The sequence below is a fragment of the Anopheles ziemanni genome, chromosome 2, assembly GCF_943734765.1.
Source record: "Anopheles ziemanni chromosome 2, idAnoZiCoDA_A2_x.2, whole genome shotgun sequence".
NCBI classification, from domain to species: Eukaryota; Metazoa; Arthropoda; class Insecta; order Diptera; family Culicidae; genus Anopheles; species Anopheles ziemanni.
In genome coordinates this window covers 25,553,853-25,566,035 of record NC_080705.1, presented here as the reverse complement: position 1 = coordinate 25,566,035, position 12,183 = coordinate 25,553,853, and positions in this window count along the sequence as shown.

Below are 12,183 nucleotides of genomic sequence, written 5' to 3'. Positions count from 1 at the left end.
GAAGGAAACGGCATCTTAAGTCCGGTTCAGAACGCGGGCAGGGTTGGTTACTGTATGGAAAGTAGAGCATAAGGAAAAGGCAAAGTTGGGACCTCAATTTTACACCACAGAAGAAAGTCAAATGCGGCTCATGAAGTAGAAATTAAAAAGGCAACATTTTAATTTTGTCAATTATGAGTACCGGTTTCTGCTTATTTGTGTTCCAGAGCAGGGGTCGGTACACGTTTCCTGAACAGGGTCGATTGATAGAAAAGGTCCCAAATCCGCTGGCCAAATACTTTAAAAGATGTTTTAGTACTTTTCAGTTGATATCAAATGAAGTATTTTAAATGAAGTATCATTCTTTAATCCAAGGTAGAATAATTTTAATACAATTAATATAGAATAAAATAGACGTAGAATAATACATTCAATGTGTACTTTTAAGAACATTTGTAACTGTAATTGAAATAACTCAGTATCAAAATGTTTTAAATATAGGGTACCATATTTTGTAACGTAAAAATGATTTTGAAAAATGTGTTTATTGAATGCAGTGATTGATAATGCAAATTAGAAAACATAATTTTGCAGACTCCTGTTCTAGATACTCGATGATAGTGTGTGATTTTACAGAAACCATTTTTATTTAAGAGAAAACATAACAATTAAAACATAAAAGTTGTTACCCTATACGACTATTAAAAGTACATCTTCCGTATGACTGCAAGTAGAATTCATCTAAATCCATCCTTATGTCAGTTAATATTTAAGGTGTTTCCCATTAATGATGGTAGCAAAATTGATTTGACTTAGATAAACATCAATTTGCCTATGTCGTACCGATGAAGTGACAAGGAGTACACACTGTCGAACACAACATGCGAAGTGTGTTCGCATAAATCACTCACCGTCGCGGCAGCTAATTTCATGCTTTCGTGAACAAAAGACAGCGCATCATCTTCGACTTCTCGGAGCTGCTGCTCCCTTCCGAGCGCTATCACTTTATCTGTGCACTGCGCAATTTGTCCACGGTCCGTTGAGTGTGAAATGGAAACTCCAGTGAAATTGTCTAGTTGCATAAGTCAGAGTGGCCCGGCTGCTGACTAACCATGATTCGTATGCCATAATCGGCACAATTCGATTTCACTCGCGCCAATCACCTTTGGGAAACACACGGCGTTAGTCAGAGGGCTGGGAGTTAGTGTCCTCCGCGTTGACATGCAGGACCTCGTGAAATCACCACCCGAATTGACGGTGACAGTTTGTTGATTGTTTACATCACAAAGTAGCACAACCTGCAAACGGAAGTAACCTCAATCCGGGGGAGGTAAGCATTATCAGAGGGAGAGAACTGAGAATTCTTTGTCTGCGATAACGCCTCGATCCCATCGAAGGTTCATCAGATTGGCTCATTATGTCGTCCCGTTTGTCTTGGCTAGAAACCTCCGTCAGCTCAAGGATGGTCACGAGTTCGCTCCTCACCAGCTCGAACGTATTATGTAAAGCAGACCAACACTCCGTCCTCACCGTAGCATAAGACCTCCAGGAGAACTGAAGCATCTGAAGCAAAGACCGGAAGAGCGACGACCGGGCTCGTGATGCGTTGCGAATGATTGCCCGGGGGTTGTTGATTGATTAGTTGACTGTTTAATGATAGGAATGCGCGCACGAGTTATTCCGTAGCTAAGAACGGTGTGTGTAGCATTCGAGCATCTTCGCGAGCGGAGTAAACCGGACGGCGTACAAGAACACGTCAGGTGTAGATTGCAAGCAACGCGAGTTCTAAATTGGTATCAAAGTTCATCCACACAAGTCCATCGGAGCAGTGTGCTCAGTATTCCGAAGACGGTAGAAGGTGTGAACAGGTTGAGCAGTAATGGATCTGCGTTAATAGAGCCTCTGGCTTGCAATTACTCGCTTACTGGGGAAGGAATCCTACTTCTTGTGGACATAACTCCCGATCGTAAATTCTGTACATCAAGCACATACAGCGTTAAGTCGATTCTAAAGACGGGAAGTGAGACCACCAATTGTCTACGTCCTGCAGGAGTTCCGGCATCGACGCTCCACTCTTTGTAATTTATCGTACCGAATATAAATTCAAATCAATAAATCGTTGTTCGCCGGGTCACTTCCACCATTAAGAGAACAGCCTAATGATCTTTCCCGTGTTTGTGTGTCTAAGTCTGGTTCTAGGTCTTCTTCCAAGCCCGTCGTTAACTTTGAACTCCGCGACCCGCGCGATACTAATTAGTCACCTCCTTAGAGAGTCCCAAAAACCGAGGCCGCTTACCTTGAACTTGTATTGAAGCTGCACGGTTCTCGTCTCTCGTCCCTTCCCTCGTGGTCTGTGGTGGGCTTTTGGAGGCTCAGTTTAATGTTGCCGTGTGCGTTGGGACGGACACCACAAAGGCGGATGATGATGGATGAGACCGCCAACCGGTGGCCCGTTAGATCACACCGGAAACCCAAGCCGCTGATGGTGATGGTCTGTGTGCTTCGTGTCCCCTGTCACAGTGCGATCGCATGTGATCTGCCCATCAGGTTCGGAGCTTCGACAAGAACTTGCGTTGTGTTCTCGGCCGGATGAAGTTGGTGCCCTGGAGCGCACTAGCGATCCGGTGAGCTCCTAAGCTCTTTTTCCTTGCCGGTGGTTGTGTGTTCTACTAACGGCGCATCGTGCGTCTTGCGTTAGGAGTCGTTGTTGCGGTACACAAACATTTAAAAAACACGTTCACCGTCCCGCGCACAAATACTTTGAATGATTACAGCATCTGAGCAAGGCTGCGGCTATCTGAAGAACCACCAGCATTCAAAAGACCACTAAAGACACTTGATCCCTTTATCGGGATGAGCGAATCTCGTGCTCTAGCAAATGATAACCTGCACAACTCTTATTCTCACTTCCAATTGCTTCACTGTATGAATACCAAGCGATCACTGACACTTTGCTTGGTTAATATGTTTCTTTCTCCGCTTGTCGGACAACAGGGTGTGGAGGTTCCTTCAGGGTTTAGAACCACCGTTACACCAAGCCCGCTTCCTGGGGCACTTTTCACTGATCGGGGTATCCACTGGCGATGGTTTGTTTCATCCACCGGAAGTTTTCTTTCCGTTTTGTTCACAAGCACACCAAAACACCGAGCTGAAATGCACATCCACACGCGATCGGGACGGCGTACACTGCACCAAGGGTCACTGGTGCGAACGATAGTAACACTAAGTAACGTTTCGGTTCTGGATCACCGGTCATGCAGAGACGTTGCTGGCGAGCTTTAAACCTCCGACCGGACACCGTTACGGCATAAAATCAGCGGCCAAATGCAGGTCGTCTTCGTCTTAGGTGGCGCTGGAAGAGAGGTTGGAAACAATGTTGGCATGAATAATTGATACTTGTCAGCGAAGTGAAAATTACTAACTAAGGTTGAAATATAGGCGTGCAAGAAAATACTATCATAGAGAAAATCATTTACAAAACTATTTTAGCAAAAAGAAACTACTCTAGCCATCAGCAAAATCTGAGAAAAATCCTCCCGGAGCATAGTTCTTATGCCTCTTGGTGTGAGTTCTTGGCTTCATCGCATCTTTTCCACTCTCGAGCGGAGACGGCTCAAGCGAATCGAACTTGAGCTGCACTTGGTACTTCGCGAGGTGGGAAAAACTGTGCACACGCCAGGTGTCCGTCGTTAGGTTGGCGTGCGTTAAACGGTGTTTGGCTCGTCCACCATTGTTTCCCTTCCCCTCCTCTATCCCTAGCAGACGCGAGAAAAACACGCTCAAGTAGTTAGTAGGAAGTGTTGGAATTTATAATTACAAAACGATGGTATGAAGAGCATAGAACGCGCACGTGTGTGTGAAGATTACACTCACTGGCTGGCAGCTAAGAGGTAGAAGAAGAAAGAAGAGTGGTGCGTGAGGGTGGCGGACCAATAAATACAGCACAACATTTATTTAGAAACGAACGTACGCCAGTGCGCTCATGTAAGCAAGCATAATAAACTGTTATACAGTGTAACGGTATTTAATTGAAAATCAATTCGTTTCTTTACTCGCGGTAGAGGAAGAGGAGGGGGTAGATTCTTTCCTGGGTGGGGCAGTGGGCACGGGTGCACTCGATGGCCACTCCGGTTATCGAATCGCTTCCGCCGCCCGAAGAATGCCAACAACACACACGAGATAGAACGGAATGAGAGCGGAGCGCACGGAGCCCGCGGGGGGAGGCGCAATTTGAGGAAATTGAGGAAAAGTTCTTTCGCGAACGATTTGAAGCCGTTTTCGAGGGGCAGAACCAAATCCGCACTAATGGCCGATACGGTTAACTAGCGGCGTTGGAAAGGGCCGCCAGACAGAACGAATGTAGAACAGGTTCTGGACGTACGGTTTTCGCTCGGCGCTCGAACGATTGCAGACGCATTGCGTTAAGTGGTCTAGAAGTTGTTTCGCCGTGCATGAGTACGTGTTGCTGACGGTTGGCAAATGTAAGTAGGATGATATTCATCATAAAAACGAAATAAATGGGTTGAAAAGTGAACCTTTCGATAGCAGAGAAGAAAAAACGCAACTTAAACATGAAGTAAGTAAAACAGAATAATCATAAATCAAAAACATGAATCAAGTAAAATAACAATTTAAGAGCGAAATCTAACGTGCAAGTATAGCAAAGTATGAAACTTGTTTTGGAACCACTATCATCGACACATTATAAAAGAACGATGTATGTATGATCTTAAAAAAAAAAAAATAATAAAAATACAACTTTCGAACAATATAGTGCAAATTTTACAAACTAACTACACGAATTAGGAAAATGTAAAACAATATCGGTTTAAACTTAAAACCTGATAAAAATCTAATGATTAGAAAAAAAATTAAAAGGTACGTAAAACGGATCGTTTGGATAACTAAAATCAAGCTTATTGATTCACTTTAACAATGAAAACCACAAACACAGTTTGATCCTCTAAAGTTAAACCAAGGAATAAAGAACAGATGTAAAATAATCTTTTGTTCCTCTGTTATTAAAGAGTTTGCTCGTACAAAATAACTGAACAATTTAAAAATTTCAAGTTTGAAATGAAATTGCGATACACAAAGGTAGATTTTGTATCAATAACAACGCTCCTACTTACAAAAGAAAACTCAATCAAAACTCGTAAAACTTAAAGAGAAGTTGATTCACACACCGTACAATCGAATCAAACATTGTTAAGAATAAAATGCAGTTCACCGTTGTCGGTTCTTGCTGCAGCATCGTCAACGAAACCGTCATCCGGTCAATCGATCAACTTCAGCCCAAGCCCAAGCGCCAAAGGAACTTCTTCCGTTCCGAAAGCCACTAACGGTCCCGTACACCCGCCGCCCCAGGGCAAACCGATACCTGAAAGGGTATGTGCAACCTTTCCCCCGACTCCGCGCGCGCGTGCTCTGGTGGCGCTCGGTCCGGAAAACGGTTAATTTTGCTGCGCATTCGACGGACTTCATCAGCATGCGGGGCCCACGGGTGGCGGTGACAGCACCGTGGAGAAAGCGCCCGATCGCGGTCGGGGCAGGCGCGAAACGCGAACGCGACGAGGTGACCTCATATATGCCGCACCACCTTTCGCTGGTGGTGGCGGACACTCCGCTCCATCCGCCAGCAGCCTGCGGGAGGCAGTGAACACATGACTAAGCTCACATAACCTCAATACGGGAATCTCATTTCCCCATTTCTCGTCACTCGCGCACGCACGCTCTTGGTGTGTGTGTGTGTCGCTGGTGGTGGACGTCGGAGCAAGGAGCTACATATGCGTGCACGTTCCTCTACCCCACCCCGCTTCCCGCGATGTTTCTTCTTTCTTTTTTCCACAGGTGGCCTTTCATGCGGGATCGACTCGCGCGTTTATGCTTATCGCCAAGTGGAGGATAATTTGCGTTCCGGAGTCGAACCGGCCCCGCGGGATGCAGTAGGGGACACTTTCAAATTTCTCCGGGTTTGGCAAAAACGCAAACCCACATTCGTACAACCTTCCCCCACGTCACTCTCCCGTCGTATCCGGACTCGGTCCGAGTTGCGTTGACCGAGTTCCCAACTCGAGTTATCCCTTCGTGTAACACCAGAAAAAACAGTGTCCCTCTCCGTTGTTGTGCTGATTCTCGTGTCCAGTTCTCCACACATCCCAAAGTTCAGCCTTCCACGACATGTTTGCTTCCGCAGGTCGCCGCATTTGTTTGGCCCATTTCGGAAAGACCTTCAATTTGTATGACAAAACCTACGGCCTTCCGCCAAGATGCCGCCTTGCCCCGGGAGACAGAACCCTGTCCACGGGTTTCCTTCCTCGGCTGCATGCTGCGTGTGCGCGTTTGTGTGTGTGTTTTGGTTACCTTTCCTTCTCCACCTACCACCTCCTCCCTGCCCTCTCCCTGGCATCGCTTTCGCTGTCTTCGCGCCCCGCCGTTCGCTTCTTCGGCCGCTCGTTGGTTCGTTCTCAGCCGAGTGCCACTTTCTAAAAAATAGGTTAACCGGCAATGTAAACAAGTGTGGGTTTCGGCCCTGCCCGCAGGCCTCTCTCTTCCTTCTCCACCACCTTTTAACACAACATCTTCCCAGCAAAACCGATCTCGAGATCGTGATCTTTGCAGTCGGGGTTGTTGCAGCGAAAGAAATGGCCGTGTTCCGGTTGCCTCCGGATGGTGGAAACTACTGGCTGAGAGATTAACGCCCGCGATCGGGAGTACTTCGTGCCCGGTAGGTGTGTGTTTTGAGGTGAACTATACATCCTTGCGCGACCGCTTCTCGCCACCAAATCGAGGCCAGAACTGGGTGTGAGTTTGTGATCTGGAATTGACTTTTTCGATTTCATTTTCACTACAGATTGGCGTCGACGCCGAGCGGAAGGGTAGCAGCAAAATACTTTCACAAAGGCGCAATTTTTGCGTGCCCGATTTATCCGAACCACGCGACTTTGCGCACACACAGCCCGGTCGGTCTATCGGACGATGTTCGGTTCGGTGAAAGTGTGCTTCCGAGCTCAGCGGGTTTGGTTTGAAGAATGGAGAAATTATTTGTTAGGTAGAAAAAATGAAAAGAAACGAAGGAAAACCCTTGCTCCCCATTCCGTGGAGAAGCTCTTTTATGGTTTTATTGTTGCCGGCCAACCAGTCCTCCAGACCACTGGGCACCTGACGCGCCCGAGTCGTGTTCTTTCCGTGAGCAAGAAATAATGCCCGTCCGCGTCCGCACAATGCTTTGCTTTTCCCTGGTAGCGCGCGTTCGATCACGCTCGCCGAAGGAACAGGTTTTCACACGAACGGATCGATCCATCCGCCGAGGTCAATGCTATCTCGTGGCCATATCACCGATGCTCGACGATGCTGTACGCCGAGTGCAATGGCAACGAAACGAAAGGGGGTTGAAGAAAAAACATACAACAAAACACCAAACAGGGCAACAGCATCCTCGGTTTCAGATCGACCTGATCGAGAACGCACAGCACCAGCATCCCGACAGGGGAAGCGACAACGCGTTGGAAGTTTATGTAACCCGAGCAGCCCAGCGAAACAACAACGTAATGTGGAGGGAAAAGAATAAAAATCAACCGAATTGGGACGCACGCCGGGGTCGGAGCGTTCGCCGGCGGAAGAAGGGCCGTTTCATTATGACGTTAAACACGTGACTCGACCCCCGATGACAGAGGCAACCGAAAAATTGTGCACCTCCGATCGATCGCGATCGATAATTTGAACCACTTTGCGCTGCGTTCTGGTTTCTTTTTGTTTCACTTATCTCACAACCCTCTGACGCCCTTTCCGGACAACCACAAGTTCACCCCATCACAATCGTGTCCAATTTTAAGCGATGACTCTTTTAATTCGCCTCCCTCCCAGTGCTTCTGGATCGTGGATTGAGGAAGAAGAAAAGAAAACTCAATCGATCCGAAAGGCACCACGATCGATGAAGACATTGATTATCGACGCCCCGGTCCGGATCAATAAATTGACCGAGGATCCTCCTTTATTGCTCCCCAACCGACCGATGGGGTGTAGTTTTCAACCCCCGTTCGGAAAGTGGAACGAGGCAGAGGAGCAGTTTGCAGGTGAGAATTCATATCTTCAAGTAAATGAAGCTTAGAATAGATTCCTTCTTGTCCGTCGAAAGATTTTTGTATCAAAGACTAAACAGGTTCTGATGCCTTCCGTTGGTGTTTGCTTTGGGAATTAGGAAGATTATGGCAAGGAGAAACAAATGCTGGGTTGATGGAACGATTAACAAAACGGAAGATATAAATCAAACGTCAAAAATGCCAGGATTCAAGATCCAAATTTCATTCCGTTCGCTTCTGAAGCGCACGAATTTGAACGCATGGAAAACAACCAACTCGATAATTGATTTCCTCTTCCCGTAATAAGGACGGTAAGTACTCGGAAATACTGCACATGCCGTTCACGATGACTGTCCTTAGTTAACGAACTTCATCCACCGATCGAAGCTTTCACAAAACTCCAAAACTCCACAAAAACCAAAAGCAGCATTACTGAGGTGATCGTTCTGATCGAGGCTTTCGGGTGCATTCTCCTGCAGCTCTTGGTCGTGGAAAAAGGGAAAAAGAAAGGCACTCGGCTCTGGTGAAAGAAAGTCATCGATTTGCTGCAACTTCACCGTTTCCGAGAACTTGTTTTCGTGGGCTTCGACTTTTCCTCGACGGAAAGAAGCGGCCCACCCCGTTGATTAGCGTCCTAACGTGCTATCGTCGAATGTTCACCCTTTGCCGCGCACAGTTCGGGCCACCGTTCCGCACACGCTTCCCCTCCCCAGCTGTGAGGGGGGGGCACCTTTTCGCCTCAATTAAAAAGCACAGTTATGATCGCTGACGATTCTTGCATATCATGGTTGACAATCCACCAGCGCCAACACCACCGTTCTGCAGTGCAGTGCAGGGTTTAATCTCGAACGGCTCCCCCCAGGGACAACCGGGAAACTGGACGCACCACATTCCGAACAACAACGGCGACGACGTCGACGACAGAGACTTACACTTCGTAAACCTTTTCTCACGCCGTGTGCATTCGTTCGTTCGCTCGCTCGATCCGAGCCGTACTTTCACTTGACCACTTTGCACTTGAGGCCTTTCTTCGCGAAGGGCACCTTTCTTGTCCCGAAATTCTGTTTCTTTCCCCGCACACACAGCACCCAAACACATACACACACACACACTGCACAATCGAGTGGAATATGCAAGTTCGATTCTTGTTCACGATTTTCAGCGACCGTTTGACCCGTTCGGAGTTTGTGCTGGACAAGTCGGGCTGCGTTCGGTTCGCGAATGGGTCGCCACCGCTTTCGGACGCCCTATTTACCCTCTGGGTGGGACCCAGTGTGGCACGCAAGGAATGCAAAGGAACTAGAAAGAAGAAGCAATACCCGATCAGCACTCTCAGCTGCGAAATGGCTTGGGAAAATCCAGCGACTTCCTCCACCAGCGCAATCCACGGGAGCTATGAGCTGGCAGGGCTCATCCAATGCTGCTGCTGCTGCCTGCCTGCCTGCCTGCCTGGCAGAGGTCTCCGGAGTCTGGCACGGGCTGCAGATCAAGCGCTCCTCGCTGGGAAGGAGAGACCTTGACACTGAAGACGTTAGATTTATACTGACTGACTGGCGCGGCGGCCAAACAACGTTGCCCCGTGCGCCCGATGCGGTTTTCCAGCGAACCTGCTCGCTCGCTCGCGCTCGCCGTCGTTGTGGTTGTCTGACGGGCGATCGCTGCGAGACGACGACGATCAACCTGACGACGCGCGGCTCTTCCATCTCGCTCGAACCCTCTCCATCGATCCATTTCTCGCTCGCTTCCTCCCACGGGAAGATTGGATTGCGGTATAAGATCGCTAGAAAGGGATGGAGAAGATCGCGAGCGAACCTGGCTGGGTGTGTGTGTGCGCGATCTTCGCGGCCAGAACTGCAGGCAGAAGCCTCCCGCCTCGGGGGATCGAAAGTATGTTGCGGCCGATTCTTCTGCCCTCGGTGTCAGGCGAAATGGTTTGCGGCGTGCTGTCATTGCGCCTGCCCATGGAAAAGCCAAGGGAAATGGGCGACGCTGGGCTGAGCGGAGGAAACCCGACATTAGGGAGAGCGAGAGAGGGAGAGAGAGCGAAAAATAAACAGCGCGGTAGGGACGCAGGAAGGGTAGGCGAAGGAGATCGAGAACATCTAAAACAACTGTTTGACGGAAAATGTTTTATGCTGCAATGTGTGCTGCGGCGAGTGTGTTTGTGCTGCTTTCCGAGCATCTTTCTTCTCCGAAAGCCTTCCTCGTTCCTTCCTCGTCCCTTCTCTTCCCCCTGGGTGCTTCTTCGCTTAGCTTCTTCGCTCAGCTCTTCCGCTTTGTTGTGTACTTCGTTATCGCTGGCGGTCAAGCCGCTGTGCGCAAGAAAAACACGGAGGGAAATTTTTTCGCCAGGTTCGTCGCTTGCTGCCACCGTGAGTCATTCGATTTTGGAGCCGAACGCGAAGGGTTTTTATGCTCGTAGTAATTTTTTGGCGTGGTTTTTCGGTGACCGGTACGAATCAGCACTCTTGCTTCACGCATTTTCGGTGCATTTAATGAAAAAATAAGTATTATGATTAGTCATACGGAAATTTACATAAGAAAAATTGGGTTGAATGTTGCAAAAAACCCACTTTGATTTTAAAATGTTGAACACTATCCTTGCAAGAAAATCAGAGCTTCTTAATTTTATTTTTATTTTAAAAAAATCTAAATAATTTATGTTCAAACCATTTGATCTACAATGTGCAACATTGTTGTTTAATTTTGCTTTTATTTTGCTTTAAAAAAATCTGCCCCCTAATAAATGGACAAAGCGGCATCAACCAGTCTTCAGGGACGCCAGGAAGCTGGTTTAATGATCGTTCTATTTATTCCCCGGGATCGGGGGCCAGCAGTTTTTCCAGCCCCTAAGCGTCCCAGGGCCCAACAATGCGACCCGTTTGGCGTCATTTGACGAGGCGATGCGAAGGGAAAGTTCGCAGGAACACTTTCGAGCGCGCGTGCGCGCGCCAGTGCGAAATGCTTTTCCTCCCGAGGCTCCGAGGTGGCCTGAAAATGGGCGACTGGGCGGCCACTGCACGCCCTATCCGGAGTCCGGCGGGATGTATCTAAAATAGCAGAGGCCGAGGATGTGCATGTGGAGAATGTGGAAGAAGAAGAAAGAAGAAGGAGGGAAAACTGGACAAACAAAGATGGAAAATGATCGATAAAAACGGGATAAAGAAAGCGGTGGAGTGGAGTAACCGCCAGAGGTACTCGCGCTGGGAGTGTCTGTGTGTGCATTCTTTGCACGTCAGGTTTCGCAAAGAACCACTTTTTCCACCACCCCATCCCAGGGGGTTGTGGGGCGATGGAGGTGGCTCGGTGGCGCAGCCTAATTAACGCAACCATTTCCGACCAGCGGCAGCCGGTGAAACAAATGATGCAAGATGATCCCAACGAGACGAATCCCTCGATGCCGATGCGAACCCGATGGGGAAGCGTGCAGGCCGGATGCATTCGGTATTACGTTGAATGGCGGAACGATCGATGCAAGTCGATCGCTGACGGACGGTAAAAGAGCTAGAGGTCCGGTTCGATCGGTTCGAAACGGGTTTTTTGCGGTCCGTAACTGTTCTTCTACGATTTATTTTTCATCCCTCAAAAATCAGGTTTCGTGCAGGATGGGGGGGGGGAAGATTTAAATAAGATACTGACGGATGATGACACGCGCAAGTCCAGCAAGTGAAGCTGTATTATCGCCACTAAACGCTGAGCCTCTTTTATTGCGAACGAATCCCCGCTAAAGCCGGCTGGAATTATCGTACATTTGAAGTGGAACTAGATACAAGTTAAAGGGCCATTAACTCGAGCACTTCGCGGAGGCATAAATCCGAAGCAATAACCCGCCACCGGCACAAAGATGCATGGATGCTGCAGTTCGTTCGGGGTGAGAAACATTTTTACGATTTTCCACCGATAGCCTCGTTGCGCGAAGTGCCTGTGCACCTACTTTTCCAGGCGAATAGATCCATATTTTTATTGTTTCACCCTTAAAAACCACCGGGCTTGGAAAAAGCGGGTAGAAAATTGTGCTAAAAACGCGCGGCACATAATCAAATCAGGCCCAGGATCGATCACGGCCGCAATTACGGCGCAATGTTTGCCACAGCCGCACCCTGCACTCTAGTTTTCCCTCGCC